Genomic DNA, 14,983 nt, shown 5'->3' on the forward strand with positions numbered 1-14,983 from the left:
TAGGCTGAATACAGCTCTGGTGCACAAAGCATCTGGCCCTTAGAATGCAATCAGCCGGGCTGCTAATTCCCCATGCGACATTTAGATGCGATAGGACAGACTCTATAGACCACCATACAAGAGATGGATGACAAATTGAAAATGTATCCCTTGACAGCTGGCTTAAAGAAACAATGGACCTTATCCTGTTTACCCATGTCATTTGAAGGCAGTTTTTCAATTAGATGTGTCTTATTAAACAGTAACACCATTCATAATTTGCACTAACAGCTATTTTGACTAGTAGGCTTGTCTCTAACAACTACTGCAAGTTATACATATCCAAACTGCAGGACTGCTTACATGCAAGTGAGAGAGAGGAGAGAGAATGAGGAGTTACTCATCCTCACACTCATGTGAACACCAAACCCTGAAACATAATTGAATTTCTGTACCAAAAGAAAGGCGTGGTGATAGATTAAAGCAGAGTATCCAAATGGTGGCCTGCATGTGGTCCACAACAGGTTAAGTTGTGGCCCCTGGGCTCCTGCTCCCTCCTCTGGATTTGCTACTTACCCCCATGCCAAGGGGCAAGACAGTGCAGCCCAGAGTGACCAGGAGAGCTGAGGGCAGGCCTGGAATGAGGCAGGCATGTGGTTCATTGGATTGAGAGGGTGGGGAGGAGAGCACTAGTGTGGCACACAGGCATCCTCCTCTCCAGCTTGTTCCTGCAGGCATACAGCTGAGGGCAAGTGAAACTTGGGGGCATCTGAACCCCCATGTGAATGTAGGATGCCTGCCAAAGGGTTTGCAAGTATCTGAAGCCCCAGGCTGGGGTAGAGGATACTTGCTGGTAGCAGAGCCACATATAGTTTTTGAATGATTCAAATAGATTTGGATGTGATCTGACCAATTTGACCTGGGACATAAAAAACATTCCTTTAAAAAGCAAACAAACAAACAAAACCAGTGCAGCCTAGGAGTCTGTGGCTCACCCTGGAGCAGTCTGCTGGACATTTGGCCCCCAGTTGCTTAGAAACTTGGGATTTCTGGATCAGAGAAAAGGCAGTAAACCTACCACATCAAGCTATGTTCAAACTTTTTTACCTGTTGTTTGGATAAGAAAGCCACTCCGGGCTACCATATCAAACAACAGGAAGGCAGCCGTGCTGTGTTACTATAATAAACTGCATCAGAACACGTATTCACGTTAGGTTTGCAAAGTCAAAAACACTCAATAGCTAGGCTTTTCCTAAATTGAGTTTGCCTGTGCATTCTTAAGCCCCCCCACCCTGTGAGTTTGCATTTTGATATCATCTGTAAGTATATGACTGCTGTATTTTACACAGATCAACTGCCTCATTCAGTACAATATGTTTTGTTATTCCATGCACTGCCCAAGGCCTAACTTACCATAGATTCAAACCATGCACTGAATGCAGAACAATTAATTTCCTCAGGGACATTATTGTAGTTCTCTTACCAGAGTATCGAAGGCACTCACGTTGACTATTGAATTGATGTGAACAGGGCTCCTGTGCCATTATATAGTATCATTTTTCCCATCTGTAAAATGGAAATCTTTGATACAGGAGGAGAAAAGTCAGAACTGTCAGCGCATCCACTAATTTTGGGTGTCCGGTTTGAAATTACAAGGGCCTGACTTTGAAGAGTATGCAATATTTTGCATCATTTTCAAAGCACTGCTGCAATTATCCAACTGAACACTTTGGAGGATTCAGTCCTAGAAATCCAGCCCCATGTCTCTCAAACTGGGCCTCTGGAAGATGAAATATACAAAAATCAGCGATCAAATGAGAAAGTATTAGTGACTTGCCCAGCATGGTCTATTGTGGCAGGTGGAGGGATAGAATTAACTTCCTTAATCAGGAGTTTATTTTACTTCCTGAAATCCCCTTCCTCACTCACAACACATTTTCCAAATGAGGCAGTGGCCCCTGCAAACAGGCTCATTCACTGACTGGTTTCCAGATTACTGTCTAGCCTATGCACTGAATGAGAGAGAGGCCCTGAGGAATTAAAAAAAAATCCCATGATCAACAGACTTGAAGGCTCCATCATAATGCATACTCCGTAGGGCTGAAGGAAGGATGCAAAGGCAACCTAAATTCTGGCCTTTCCTAACTTTACAGTGTAGTAGGAGTTCATGTCTCTTTTCCAAAGAATGGAAGTGCAAGAGTTTCTCATAGCAAAATGGTATAAGAATTGTTTTACTATTGGAAAAGCAACTTATTTTTCTTCTTAGGAATAGCTGAACCTTGAAAGAAAAATTAATCAGAAACCTGGCAAAGAAGATTTCAGGCCAAAAACATCTGGTTGAGCAATAAGCAATCAAAGGCAGTTTTATAATGGAAAATGGTGGGCATCCTTAAGTAGAGGCCGCTGTGCTGCTTTTAACTATGCTTTATGACAAGGTCACAATCAAAGTGTGAGTAATGTCTCAGTGCTCATACTTAAAATACAGCCAATTAACCAATATAGGTTAATAGCACAGGCAAACAGCACAGCATCAAAGGATCCCTTGATGCCCTCTCCTCTGCAGCCCTAAATCCATGATCTCCTAAGGCACTCATTGCTATTTCATATTAAAAACGTTTATTAATGTAGGGGACAGAATCAGATATGGTGCTCTGGCAGAGACTGAGTACAAGGTCTTCTGAAGAGGAATCGCTGTCCTCTGGCAGTGCACTATAAAAATAAATTGCCTTCAGGAAAATGCAAGTTGAATCCCTGTCATTGACCCTCACGCACAGCATAGCAAGGGCTGATGACAAATGATAACTATAGAGCAAAATGGAATGGTTATCACGCAGGCTCTGCTGGACATAGTGTGATGAATCAAATGGTAAATGGGAATTAATCAAATGGCAAATCCAGCTCAATGTTATGAAAGAATCCCATGGCCTAAAACACCCTCCTCCCCCTGCCCATCTGACCACTTCCCCCCCACCGACCTCTGTCCTCAGATCCCTCAAACTTCCCTTCCTTCAGTTTTTCCAGTCAGTCCCTTGCCACCTTCTGCCTCACCACTCTCACAGCCATATAATTTCCAGTACCTTCCAGTCACCCAAATCTGCTCCCCCCCACCAAAATATAGTGTCCCCACCTCAGGCTTCTTTCTGCCAGCATAGCAAGACCACCTCCATGAACAAGCTAGACCAGTGGTTCTCAACCTTGTTAGACTCAAGGCACCCCTCAAAAAATGCCAGCTCTTGGCTTTCACTGTTTCTTGACTATGGAAAAATAATAGCAATGCTTCTGTTGCAAAGATCTTAGGAAGACCATAAGAGGTCAGAAATGTGTTTGACACTATGGCTTCCTGTTTGAAATAGGTGGGTGTATCTGGTGAACAATGTGTAGCTGTTTGCACACCAGCAGTGCTGATATTGTGTGGCACCCCACAACAGCCTTAAAAGGATCCTGCAAAAACCCTGGCTGAGAATCACTGAGCTAGGCAGAAAAATGTACTTTCCTGTCTGTAACAGCTGTAGCCACCCCAAGGGTTTTACCAACCTAGCTACAATGCCTGTAGGGTGTGATCAAGACCACACAGCTCCCTTAGCAACACACATAAGTTCAAAGCAGAGAGCGCAACAGGAAACTAGCATTTCCACCAAGCCAACTCCTAATTTTTTTAAACTCTTCTTCTTGCCCATCTTTGCCTCTCTCCTCTTCATTGTGCTTGCTATTTCTCTGCAATAAAACTGCAAACTCTCCAGGGCAAGGTCCATGCCTTTTCTTTATTTGCCTTGGGGGTGCCTGGCACATTTCCTGGTACTCAAGAAATAACCAAACTTAACACTACCAGAAGCTTTGTGTTCTGCTCAATTTTTGTGCAGTTAAAGCCCTGTTTTACCTCTTTTTCTGATCCAGAAACACAGTGAACTCCGCACTCTGAAGGCAAGTATAAGCCTGGCTCCCATACAGTGCTTATAGCTGGCTGTCTGAGTGATGTTGGCAGTCAAACACGTAATCACTTCCTCATGTAGTTGCATTAGCCTGAGCCTGCTCTCTGAACCTATTTGCTGCTGGAGACATGTGACTCTCAGAATGGAGCTCCTGGGTGGGGAAAACCCAGAGCTTCTGTATCACTCCCTAGTTAACAGATGGGGGAAAAAGTGTCCCCCAAAGGGCATTTGGGCCAGTCCTAGCTTTGAAGGATTCAAGAAGGGTTGCACTGTAAAGGAGGAAGGCACTGAATTAGCAAGAAGGAAGGCAGCAAACATGCCTTGCTATAACGTCTCAGAATAGAAAGGTACTAAACTGCACCCTACCAGTACATCCACCCACACAGCATTTCCCACTTCTGCCTCTCATGATGCCACAAACTAGATCCTCTACCAACTCCAGTCAGAAAACTTGTTAACCCCAAGGTACAAATAATGACTCTCACTTGTATTCAAGTATGACTACTACTGATACTGGAAATCAGTTTCCATATGCAGGGCTCAGGAAACATGCCAGGGCAAGTTGGTGTGTACGATCCCTTCTTATGTCAGCCAAGGTGGCGTGATGATGTTCTGCTGCTCGTTCTGCTTCCTTCATAGAGGAGTGCCAAGCTCGCCTATCATGAGCCATATCCTCCCAGGACATTAAGTCCAGCCTGGCAAACTGTATGTGCCATTTAATGCAGTCCTTGTAGCAGAGTTTGGGATGGCCAACCTTCCTACTGCCTTTTTCAAATTCACTGTATAGAACTCTCTTAGGCAGTCAATTGTTGTCCATACATATGACGTGGCTGACCCAAGTCATTTGCCTCTGTGCTAGCATGGTTGCCACTCATAGTACTTCCTTGCTGATGATTTTGTTAGACCATTTAATTCCCAATATGCTGCATAGGTGGCATTGTTGCTGGCAGGTAAGTTTTTTAATATGGCGATGATAAAGGGGGCAGGTCTCTAATGAGCAGGGATAGTCGTTTTCTCTGTTTAAAAATGCTCTGATTTAACACCCCCCACGCCCCCATAAATTCTCTGATTAAAAAACCCCAAATCCACGTTTTTCTGCGATTAAAATGAAACACCACTAATAGGTATTGGTTGAACACAAATGTTTTATTGATATATTTACAATTTTAAAGCAATTTGGAAGTCTACCAATGCATTGATCATTATAATAAAATACATTCTAAATACCTATAAATTTTGGTGTTTGATTTGGGGGTTTTTATCATGGAAAATTAAAGCTCCTCCTGCCCCCTTCGTTCAACAGGATGCGGGTCTAGCTGTGGCTGTCCCCCCCTGCTGCTTTGTGGCGCTGAGCAGCCCATATATGCTGGTGCCGTGCCTATGCTATTGCCCCTCACTCACACTCACAGCCCCATAGTGAGGGAAGAAGGAATTTGGGCAGGGTTGGGGCTGCTGCCCAGCCAAGGCAGTGTGTAGGGCTTGGGGCCTGGGGCTGGAAAGCACAGCCGCAGGGCTCAGGTGGGGAGTGGGACAGAGCCATGGGTGGCTTGTTCAGGTGGTGGAAGGGGGGCTGTCTCCCCACCACTGCGCGCACTCCTGCGTGGGGTATGGGGAGCATGTACCCTTCAGATTTGTGCTTGGGGCAGGTGCAGGCTGCCTGCTGCAGGCTCAAACCCCACCCACAGCTCCCCACCCCCCTGGTCCTGCTGGAGGGGGTCCCCAGCTGCCAGGGCTATGGGGCCAGGGATCTGGGTTTGCAACCCCTTGCCCCTCACAGCAGTGCCTGAACCCCAGCTGTCACCCATGGAAGGTGGCAGCTGCTATGGCTGAGCTGAATGCAGAGCCCAACTCCCCAACCCCACCGGGTAGCACGGCCAGAGTGGAATCGGGGGGGAGGGAGGGAGAGAGGGGGGAGCCGGATTCAGGCTGCCCCCTGCAGGCTTGGGCCCCAGCCCTGTTGTCCTCCCCCCTGGGGCCTCTGCAGCCCAGCAGGTCGGGCCTGGTACAGCTGGGCAAAGTGGGGAGGGGGAGGCTTGGTGCCAATGTCATGAGCCCTGAGCTGTCATACTGAGGTACCCCCTGTGTACCCAGCAGCAGCAGGGGTAGAGGCATGGATTTGTGCCCCCTGCTGCTGCTGGGTAGGCAGGAGGCACCTCACCATGGCAGCTCCCGGAGATGGCAGAGGAGGTGCAGTGTAAAGTGCCTATTAAACCCGTGTGCAAGAGGCCAGGGCTGGGCATTGTCTCTGTGCACCCACACACACAGTGGCTGGGCCCCATGAGAAAGGCCAAGGCTCTGCTCAGCTGCATCAGACAAGGTGTTACCTGCAGACATGAGGCATCCTCCTCTGTGTGGTGGAGCAGCAGCATTCTACCCTATATTCACAGGCTATGGCCTTGGGCTGGAGGAGCTGCCCAGAAGGGAGCATTGGGGAGAAGAGGCAGGAAGGGCTGGGCCCCATAGATCAGCTTCCCTGACAGTCTGTGTTGCACCAGGTCAGAGCAAAATAGCCAGGCTGCTAGTGCTCCTCTGGAGGTAAGCTAGCCCAGCTTCCCACCTATAGCAGCACCAGCCCAGCCCAGTGCACTTAGATGGAGATGGAGACTCTCTGTGCAGCCATGCCCATGCTGAGCCCCCTTGAATGAGAAAGTCCTTCTTAAATACCTGAAGGGCTGCCAGAAAGAAAGGGAGACACCTTTTATCTCACTGCAGAGAGCAGGACGCAGACCCATGGCTTGAAGCTGCAGCCAAGTAGGTTTAGATTGGATCTAAGGAAACATTTCTTCACTGTCAGAGCAGGGAGACTGTGGGACAGATGCCAGGAAAGTCATCAATGGAGGTGTACAAGGAGGAGTTGGACAGTCACTGGTGGGAGATGATCTGGGCATAGCAATGTCTGTGCCCTGTAGGGATTTCCGCAGCTTTTGGGCTTTGCTAGTTGTCCCCTCTCCACCTCCATTTCAGCTACATGCGTCAGGGTGTTTTAAAGCTTCTCTCAGAGGCACTGGGTGTTTTTGGCTCCAGCTCAGGCTGGGGATGGTGACTGGGCTGTGTCAGTGCTCCTGCTGGGACTCAACCCTGGAGGGTCCTGGCTACACGGTCTTTCCTCTCTGCCCAGGGTCAGACTGACGCTGCGCTGGGGTCAGGAAGGAATTTTCCCCTCTGGTCAGATTGGTATGGACTGTGGGGAGTTTGCCTTCCTTTGCAGCAGGGGCAGAGCCTCTGCCTGGGATCTCTGGAACATATATTAACAGCCTTTGCAGCAGCAGGACATTGGCTGCCGCGGTTTCTCTGCTTTACTTGTGCTCAATTCAATTAATCAGGTCTGATGTCTGGTGTTGTGTCATGGCTGACAGTTCGACAAAGCATTTAGATTCTAGATTAGACATAGATTTATATAGGGTGGCTCCACGTTCACAGCAGCTGGAGCCACCGGGGGCCCTGCAGGGTCCCTTGGAAGCTCTTGCTGCATGGGGCTGTCAGGACACAGATGCACTTTGTGGCACAACGGCCTGGTTGTCCCTGCCTCAGGTCTGACCCATTTGCCTTCCTTCCAGCTCCCTCAGCAGGAGAAGGGGACCCTGGGAGTCGGTGTTCAGGGATAGCAGAGGCAGTACAGCTCTGTGCTCGTGCCTCACTGACAGCCCCACAAAGGATAGCAGAGTAGCGGGGAGAGCTATCCCCACCCCAACACCACAGAGACTGCCCAGGCCACCAGCCAGCACAGGGGAACAGTTCACCCCCTTCCCACGCACCCCTGCCCCACACCTCTTCTGCACACTGGGCAGCATCACATCAGCATCGGCAAGCCTCTGGTCATCTGTTCCCCTGGGCACCTGCCCCGATGGTGCAGAGAACCTGCAGGCTCTTTGCAGGGAGGGGATGGACAACAATCCTCAGGAGGGGGCTGTGTCCTCCTGGGGTTCTTGCTGGGTCCTACACACAGAGCCCTTCCAGAGGGGCCTGCCTGGGCGGGGGATGCAGTTTCTTGGATTCCCAGGCTGAGCAGGCTCCAAGGAGGCCGCACCACAGCCCATGCCTCTGGCCCAGGCAAGAAGCTTCTTGTCCATGCCAGCCCCTTGCAGCCAGGCTCTGGATGGGCTGTCCCAGTCCCCCATTCCCAGGCTGGGTGCTCTCTGACAGGGCAGCAGCCCTGAGGGAGGCTGTGGATATGGACCCCTCCCTTGCTTTCCAGCCACGGCCAGGCCGGTGGCAGAGAGGAGCACAGCTCTGCACCACACATATGCACATACACACAGCAGCCCCCAGCAGAGCATCAGTGCAGTCCTCTGTGCACAACAGACACACACACACACACACACACACGTGCACCCACCCACACACACACACCAGCTTCCAGTGGGGCAGCAGCCCCCGAGGCACTGCTTCCAGAGGGCCACCACCATAATCCCCTATGCACCACACACACACACACACACACACACACACACTCATCGTGGTGACCTGGAAGAAGTCGCTGTCGCAGCTGCCCTGCTGGGTGAGGTTGGTTAAGCGAGACACCCAGCCAAACTGGCGGTTGAGCTGGTCTAGCAGGCACGAGGTGTTGAGCATCTCCTTCTGGAAGGCCTCCAGCAGGTCATCATAGTGGAGGCTGAAGGGCTTGGTCAGGCGCAGCGCATCCTTGTACTGCTCCTACAGCTGGCTCTGTGCTGGGTCCAAACAGTAAATACAAGTGAATTAGCTGGAGTGACTCTCTATGGGAAGACAGGGAGAGCCACCTAATGCAAGGGTGAGCTGAGGAGAAGACAAGTCAGAGTAACAAGGCATCAGACCAGCTTTGCCTAGCAATAGTGGGGACCTGTCTCTCTCTCGGGGTATTTTTTCCTTGAAAGGGGTGGTGCATCCAGGTGATGAATGACCGCCCTCTGTGAGGTACAGGCTGCTTTTGGGACCCCTATCAGATCTGTACCCTGATTATAGAATCTGAAAACTACTCCCAAATTGGGAGGTTCTGATGAAAATAATCCAGCTCTTTCTGCTCTTTCTGAAAGATATACTCTTGCCAAGAAGTCCTAGGTTGCGGGGCACCAATCGCTCCAGATGGTCCCTTTTAGCCCGGAATCTGTAAACCTGATATCCCCCTCTCCCCTTCAACTTGCCCTGGGTAGAGATCTTTGGGTGACACTTCACTTGTCTACTCCTGGTCTAGAAGGTGCCATTGTTTTGACCAAGGGTGCTGCCACGAGTAGAACCACTTTTCTGGTATGTTGGAAAAGGGATTCCTAACAGCAAGGGCAAACTCTGTGCAGAGTATTAGGAGTAATTCTCCATTTGTATTTAGAGACCCATGTCTGAATTTTCCCATGACACTGTTCCAAGTGGTGTAGTCACCTCCAATGCGTTCACTGAAGTCACCCAGTAGTACAATTTTATCATTGTTTCATATATTTTTTAGCATGGGTGACTGGTGTGTCCTGAGTCTGGACGGGGGACACCAGATCACTGACCGGGGGGGTGTCCCCCAGTGGCCGATCGCCGAGCCCGGAACCACCAGTGGCGAAACTGGAGGTGCACTTCCACTGACACTTCCGGTTTCGCGTCTGGTGCGCTGCCAATCTCAGGGGGTGCACGTGCACCCACGTGCACCCCCTATACATCGCCAATGTTTTTTAGAGTGTCACTCAGCTGGCTGTAGAACTGAGTTGTCATTTCTTCGGGAGCAAGTAGTGTTGGGGCGTAGGCACTTATTATTGCCAGAAAATTGTGGTGGGACAATGGTATCTGCAATGTCATTAGGCACTCAGATATTGACACAGGTTGTTGTGGTAGTTTAGTAGTGATGGAGTTTGCTATCGTGAGTCCTACCCCATGTAGGCTGGCGTTTTGTGCTCTACCAGCCCTAGTCGGAAAACCTATTAACCCCAAGTTAAGGTTACTCCTAACACTAACATAGGTATCCAATAAATAAATAAATAAATAAAGACAGAGCAATACAGTTAAAAAATACCAGATTGGAATATGTATGGAAATGGTTGCAAGAGGATGTAGGGCTCACTGCCCCCCTCTTCCCCTTGTTCTGTGCTCATAGTATGGAGAAAGTAAAGTCTACTGGACTCACCCCAACTAATGAGTCCCCTGGTGGGGGGAAAGCCCCAGGAGATAACACAGTGAAGTGCTAGTCTATGACATTACCACAGTAACCATGGTGGAGAGGAAGGAGCCAGGCAGTGCAGATCAGAATAACCCTAGTTTATTCTCCAACTCAGAGGCACTCAACCTCCGGCCTAAAGGCCAAATCCATGATACCTGTCCCACAGAGCTCCCCATAGGTTGAGAAATTTGGTGGCAGGCCAGAGGTTGAGCACCCCTGCTCCAGCTAACACTGTGCTAGCATAGAGATGGGTCATTACCAGGAATCATTACTGTTTCCATCCTTTGGTGCTGCTGTAAGCTCATCTGAGCCACAGCGGAGAAGTCAGCTTAAAGCTGTGAACACCCGAGTAATTAATTTATGTTCTATCGTAAAAATCCGTCCAAAACCCCCCAATATGAACTCCCTTTTCCTTCCTTAGGCAGCACAACTACTTAACAACAGGCCAGTTAACTATGTTATGGCATGGGAAATACATTAGAGAAGAATTACTAATGATTCAAGCATCCTGATATTATCCACAACACAAAATGTAGGAAGATGTTTCAGGGTTGTTGGTTGTAAATATTTCTTCCTTTTGTATGAGTTAGAAAACTGTCCTTTGTGTAATAATTTGCATAATGAAATACCTACCTCCTTGGAAAACAAGAATGTTAGCATTCTGGAGTTAGAGGCTATGTGCACAGTACCTGGGGAAGGGCATTATTAATGTGGTCACCCACTGCCAACATTTTAGTCAATAAGAACAGAGTAAGCTGCAATGGGACAACACAGAGCACGTAGACTGATACTTGGAAGAAGATTTAGTGTGAGCAGGAGAACCACTTCCCGATGAAAGCTGTGGGATTGCTATTATTGGGGCTCTTTAAAGTTTTTTGGTTACTTTTTTCATCAGGGATGCTGCAGAAATAAAGAACCCAGTCTTGCTGCAGTTCTGTGGAAGGGATTAGAGAAGCCATGAGACAAGGCCTTTTTCTAACTCACTGATTCTCAGCTAGGGTGCTGGGGCACCCTGGGGTGCCACCAGGTCTTTTGAAGTGTACCCCCAGGTGTGAGGAGAGAAGCAGATAAACTATGTAGATAAACACAGGTTCAGGCTTGTCCCTGCAGGAATGATCCCCCACTCCCACTGCCCGGCCCCTCTGCAAGGAGGTAAACACTGTGGTATATAAAGTAGTTTTTGGGTGCCACTCAGTGCACAAAAGTTATGGGTGGGTGCCTCAAGTTCAATGAGGGGTGCCTCGAGTCCAAAAATGGTTGAGAACCACTGCTCTAACTCATCTCACAATGAGATGTTTATGTTTTTTTCTACAGACTTGTTTAAACCTGATGTTTCAAATGGCCTGAAACTCTGTGCAAGCTAAAGAGAAAGTTTTGTGTCAGCCTGCAGAGGTCACTACAGACTCACTTTGGTTTTGTCTGGAGCTAAACTGGGCATCCAGCTTTTCCAGGACACATACATATTCCAGTGTCATTCAAGATTTTGCTGGGGGCTGACGTTTGACACATAAGGGGAGTCATTAAAAGCTGCCAGTAAGAAGGAAGAGAAGCTGAACCCTAAGAAGAGGCTCACTGTTTGAGAAAAGTCCTCCTGTGGGTTGCATAGCTCATGGAAGAAGAGATCAGAATGTCTGTCAATTAACTGTTGCATGCAGATTTTCTTCCTAGGTCCCTTCCAGCCCTAATGTCTATGAAATCTATGGATGCCTATCGTTCTGGGATCCTTTAACTCTAGCTGATTTCCTGCCCCTGGGGCAGGGGGCTGGACACGATGATTTTCCGAGGTCCCTTCCAGCCCTAATGTCTATTAAATCTATGAAATCCCCAGATAGTTGGTGTATAACTTTTCAGGACTGTATTAGAGACATCTGATTAATTCATATGTCTGTCTTGAATTCAGAAAACCTGAATATACATCAGTTTTAAAAGGCCAGTTTAAGAACCCTGGGCTAATTAGAAATTAGAAATCACATCTTTTGCTTTTCAAACTTTGCCCTGCCGTTGTTGTCTGTCAATATTCTCCATTCCTGTGATGTACTGTAACAAAGCTGTGGGTGACTAAGATTTTGTAGATGTTACCATCTTAAGTGCCTTAATGACATTTCAGCAGCCAATTGCATGTCTCTCCAAGGGGAATTTTTTGTTAGTACTTGTTCAGTTGAACTGTTTCTTCTACCAGTTCCCTAGGAGACTTCCCATTAAAGGGACTGTTGTGATTAAGTGGAAAGGGAACTGCAATAGAGCTTATAATGGAGGCTTGCAGTTGTACTGCAAAATAAAGGTTACTGCAGAAGCAGCGCATTTGGGATGCTGGGGGTGCGCAAACAGGAGATGGAGTCGTAGCACGCCTTGTAGAGCTTGAAGGTGGACAAGGGCAAAGGTGAGGTAGCAGCAACAGACCCTGCAGAAAGGCACAATGCAAACCTTATATGGCCTATATTAAAGCTGTCTACAGCAGCCTCTGGGCTGCATATGGCATCAAGGGGTTAACATGTGGCTCCTGGTCACCTACCTGATCCTTACCCTCTTATTGCTGCAGCTAGTGTCTTTTGGCTCTCCATCCCTCCCTCAGATTTTGCTTCCTGCTCTTGCCCCAGAGGGCAGGGCGGCGCAGCCCACAGTGCCAGGGGAGCGCAGTGTAGTGAGGGTGCCTGCGCAGTGCAATGGCTGCTGATGTGCATGGTTCAGTGGCAGGGGGACTGTCCATATGTGGTGCAGGGGAGGGGTGTCCCAGGAGCCTGTGACACACACTAATGTGACCCCTGGGGTGTGTGGCTCCCAACCACTTAAAAGTTGGACAGCTCTAGCTTATACAAAATATGTGCGCACAACATTGACGCAAGAGAGGAGAAGACAGCTGCTAGTGGGATATACTCAGAGGAGCTTACTCTGCTCAGAGAACTCAATGAGTTAAATGATAGTGCAATCATTCACAGTCCACTGTTGTTCTGGATAACTTCCTGGAGCAACACTGGCCATGCAGAGAACGTGAAGTGTGTTCCCATGCTGTAGGTTCAGGGTGCGGGCCCGGGCGGGCAGGGGCGGGCAATTATTTTGGGTACAGGGCTGCTTACTGAGTTTTGGCAAGCCATCGAGGACCGCGTGACAGGCAGCCCAGGGCAGATAAATATTAATTTTCTAAATTTTTTAGGGGCCTCGCAGGCTGGATAGAATGGCCTGGCGGGCCACATCCAGCCCCTGGGCCACATTTTGCCCACCCCGAGCTAAGTCCTTCCTGCACCAGGCCAAGCAGCCAATGCGCTATCACATGGACACTGTATTCAAGCCCCAAGGAAGAGCCTTGTGGCACTCCTGTGGTGCTCTTTCCTTCATACAGAGTGGCAGGAATGGCAGGACCTACCTGTGGTGGCAGGCACTGAACAGCACACAAACTAAGAGACAGCCCCTGCCGTGAAGAACCCACCAGGTCCATTCCAAGAGCCTTGCTAAATGATACAGAGAAGTTTTATGGTCCCCATTCTCCAGACCAGGAACAGAGATTAAATCATCTGTTCAATACCAAACAGTAAAATTGTTAGCAAAACCAACATTAGAGGCCAGATCTTCTCTGAGACTTAACCTAAGTATTACTGTCCAAATTTTTTTGGCAGAGACTGAATTATCTGCCAAAGTGGTATAGCATGTACCCAGTGAACCTTGTCTGCCTATGTCCTTAGCCAGGGATGGGCAATTATTTTGGGCAGAGGGCCGCTTACTGAGTTTTGGCAAGCCATCGAGGGCCACATGACAGGCAGCCCAGGGCAGATAAATATTAATTTTCTACATTTTTTAGGGGCGCCACGGGCTGGATAGAATGGCTTGGCGGGTCGCATCTGGCCCCCAGGCCACATTTTGCCCACCCCTGCCTTAGACTAACATGACTATAACCAACAACTCCAAAGTCAAACTGTAAAATTTCTAGCTCAGCCTAAGGACAAGCTTTCCCCTTGCATGTTTATTTTGCACCAGTATCTGATGATTTTGAAATTGTTCAGTAGTGAATGGGTAATTCTACCTATATGGCCAGTTGAAAGTTAAATTCCACCCTGCCTATTGCAAGGTTAAGGTCAACAGAAAGGTAATTTTCTGGACATACGCGGTAAGCTATTGCATGTCATACATGGATGTGATTCATAACTTCAGTGTCAGACTGTTTCTGACAGGTCAACCATCACAGCAGTTTATTTTTTCTTTTGGATGAATAGATTAATTAAATCTGATGACGCTCAGCTTCACGGCTCTGTTTCTTTTTTCTTATTATCGGGGTATTTTGCACGAGCTCATTTTAAGACAGGTATTAAATCTTTCAACCCTGTCTTCCCAAAATTGAAGAACACAAAGCACTTGGTTTTATTTTCTTCTGGATTCCTGGGCTCTGTTCATCTGCTGAGTGAAGCACACATTTTTAATCTGGCAAAAGTCCCTGGCTAAATGACATTTGCCCTTGCTGAGGAGCTCCTCAGGCTGTTCTCATTACTTCTCCAGCTCAGTGAATTGTACTGAAGACCAAAAAAAAAAAAAAAGGCATTTTGGGGTTTACAGCATACAGGCAGGAGGCCTGAAGCCTGCTGCATCCATGGGATGCCCTGAATTCCCTGCCGCTGGGACATCAGGAGCATCTCTTTTAACTTCCTTTTTTTCACCAACCCTACTGAACAGGTCACAAATTTAACATTTAAAGATCCATTCGATCCCCTAAAGATGCACAGAAAGGCATTATTTTTGTGTTTTATATATATATATATATATATGTGTGTGTGTGTGTGTGTGTGTATACACACGTTCTAGTCACTGATATTTTATTTCCATGAGCATTTTGTACTGCGCTGGGGTGCTCAGCAGGACTCCTATTGAGACAGTAGCATAGTGCAGCCAGCCAGCTTGGAGTGTAGGGTGACAAGAATCAAGAGCAGGGGGTCATTTTCAAGGCAGGATCCCATATGTCATGCCTGTAGAGGAATCA

The 14,983-nt window shown here is 48.2% G+C and overlaps 1 protein-coding gene across 1 annotated transcript in view; it reads right to left on the reverse strand.

Moving 5' to 3' along the window:
- The window catches only part of LOC102380390 (ribonuclease inhibitor), a 34,206-nt gene extending 30,223 nt beyond the window's left edge, over positions 1–3,983 (reverse strand). Inside the window, exon 1 of the mRNA XM_006019193.2 lies at positions 3,857–3,983. The gene's annotated coding sequence lies outside the window, so the exon portion shown is untranslated. The remainder of the gene's footprint in view (positions 1–3,856) is intronic.
- Between the last annotated feature and the right edge of the window lie 11,000 nt (positions 3,984–14,983).

This window comes from Alligator sinensis, unplaced genomic scaffold (assembly GCF_000455745.1).
Source record: "Alligator sinensis unplaced genomic scaffold, ASM45574v1 scaffold907_1, whole genome shotgun sequence".
NCBI classification, from domain to species: Eukaryota; Metazoa; Chordata; order Crocodylia; family Alligatoridae; genus Alligator; species Alligator sinensis.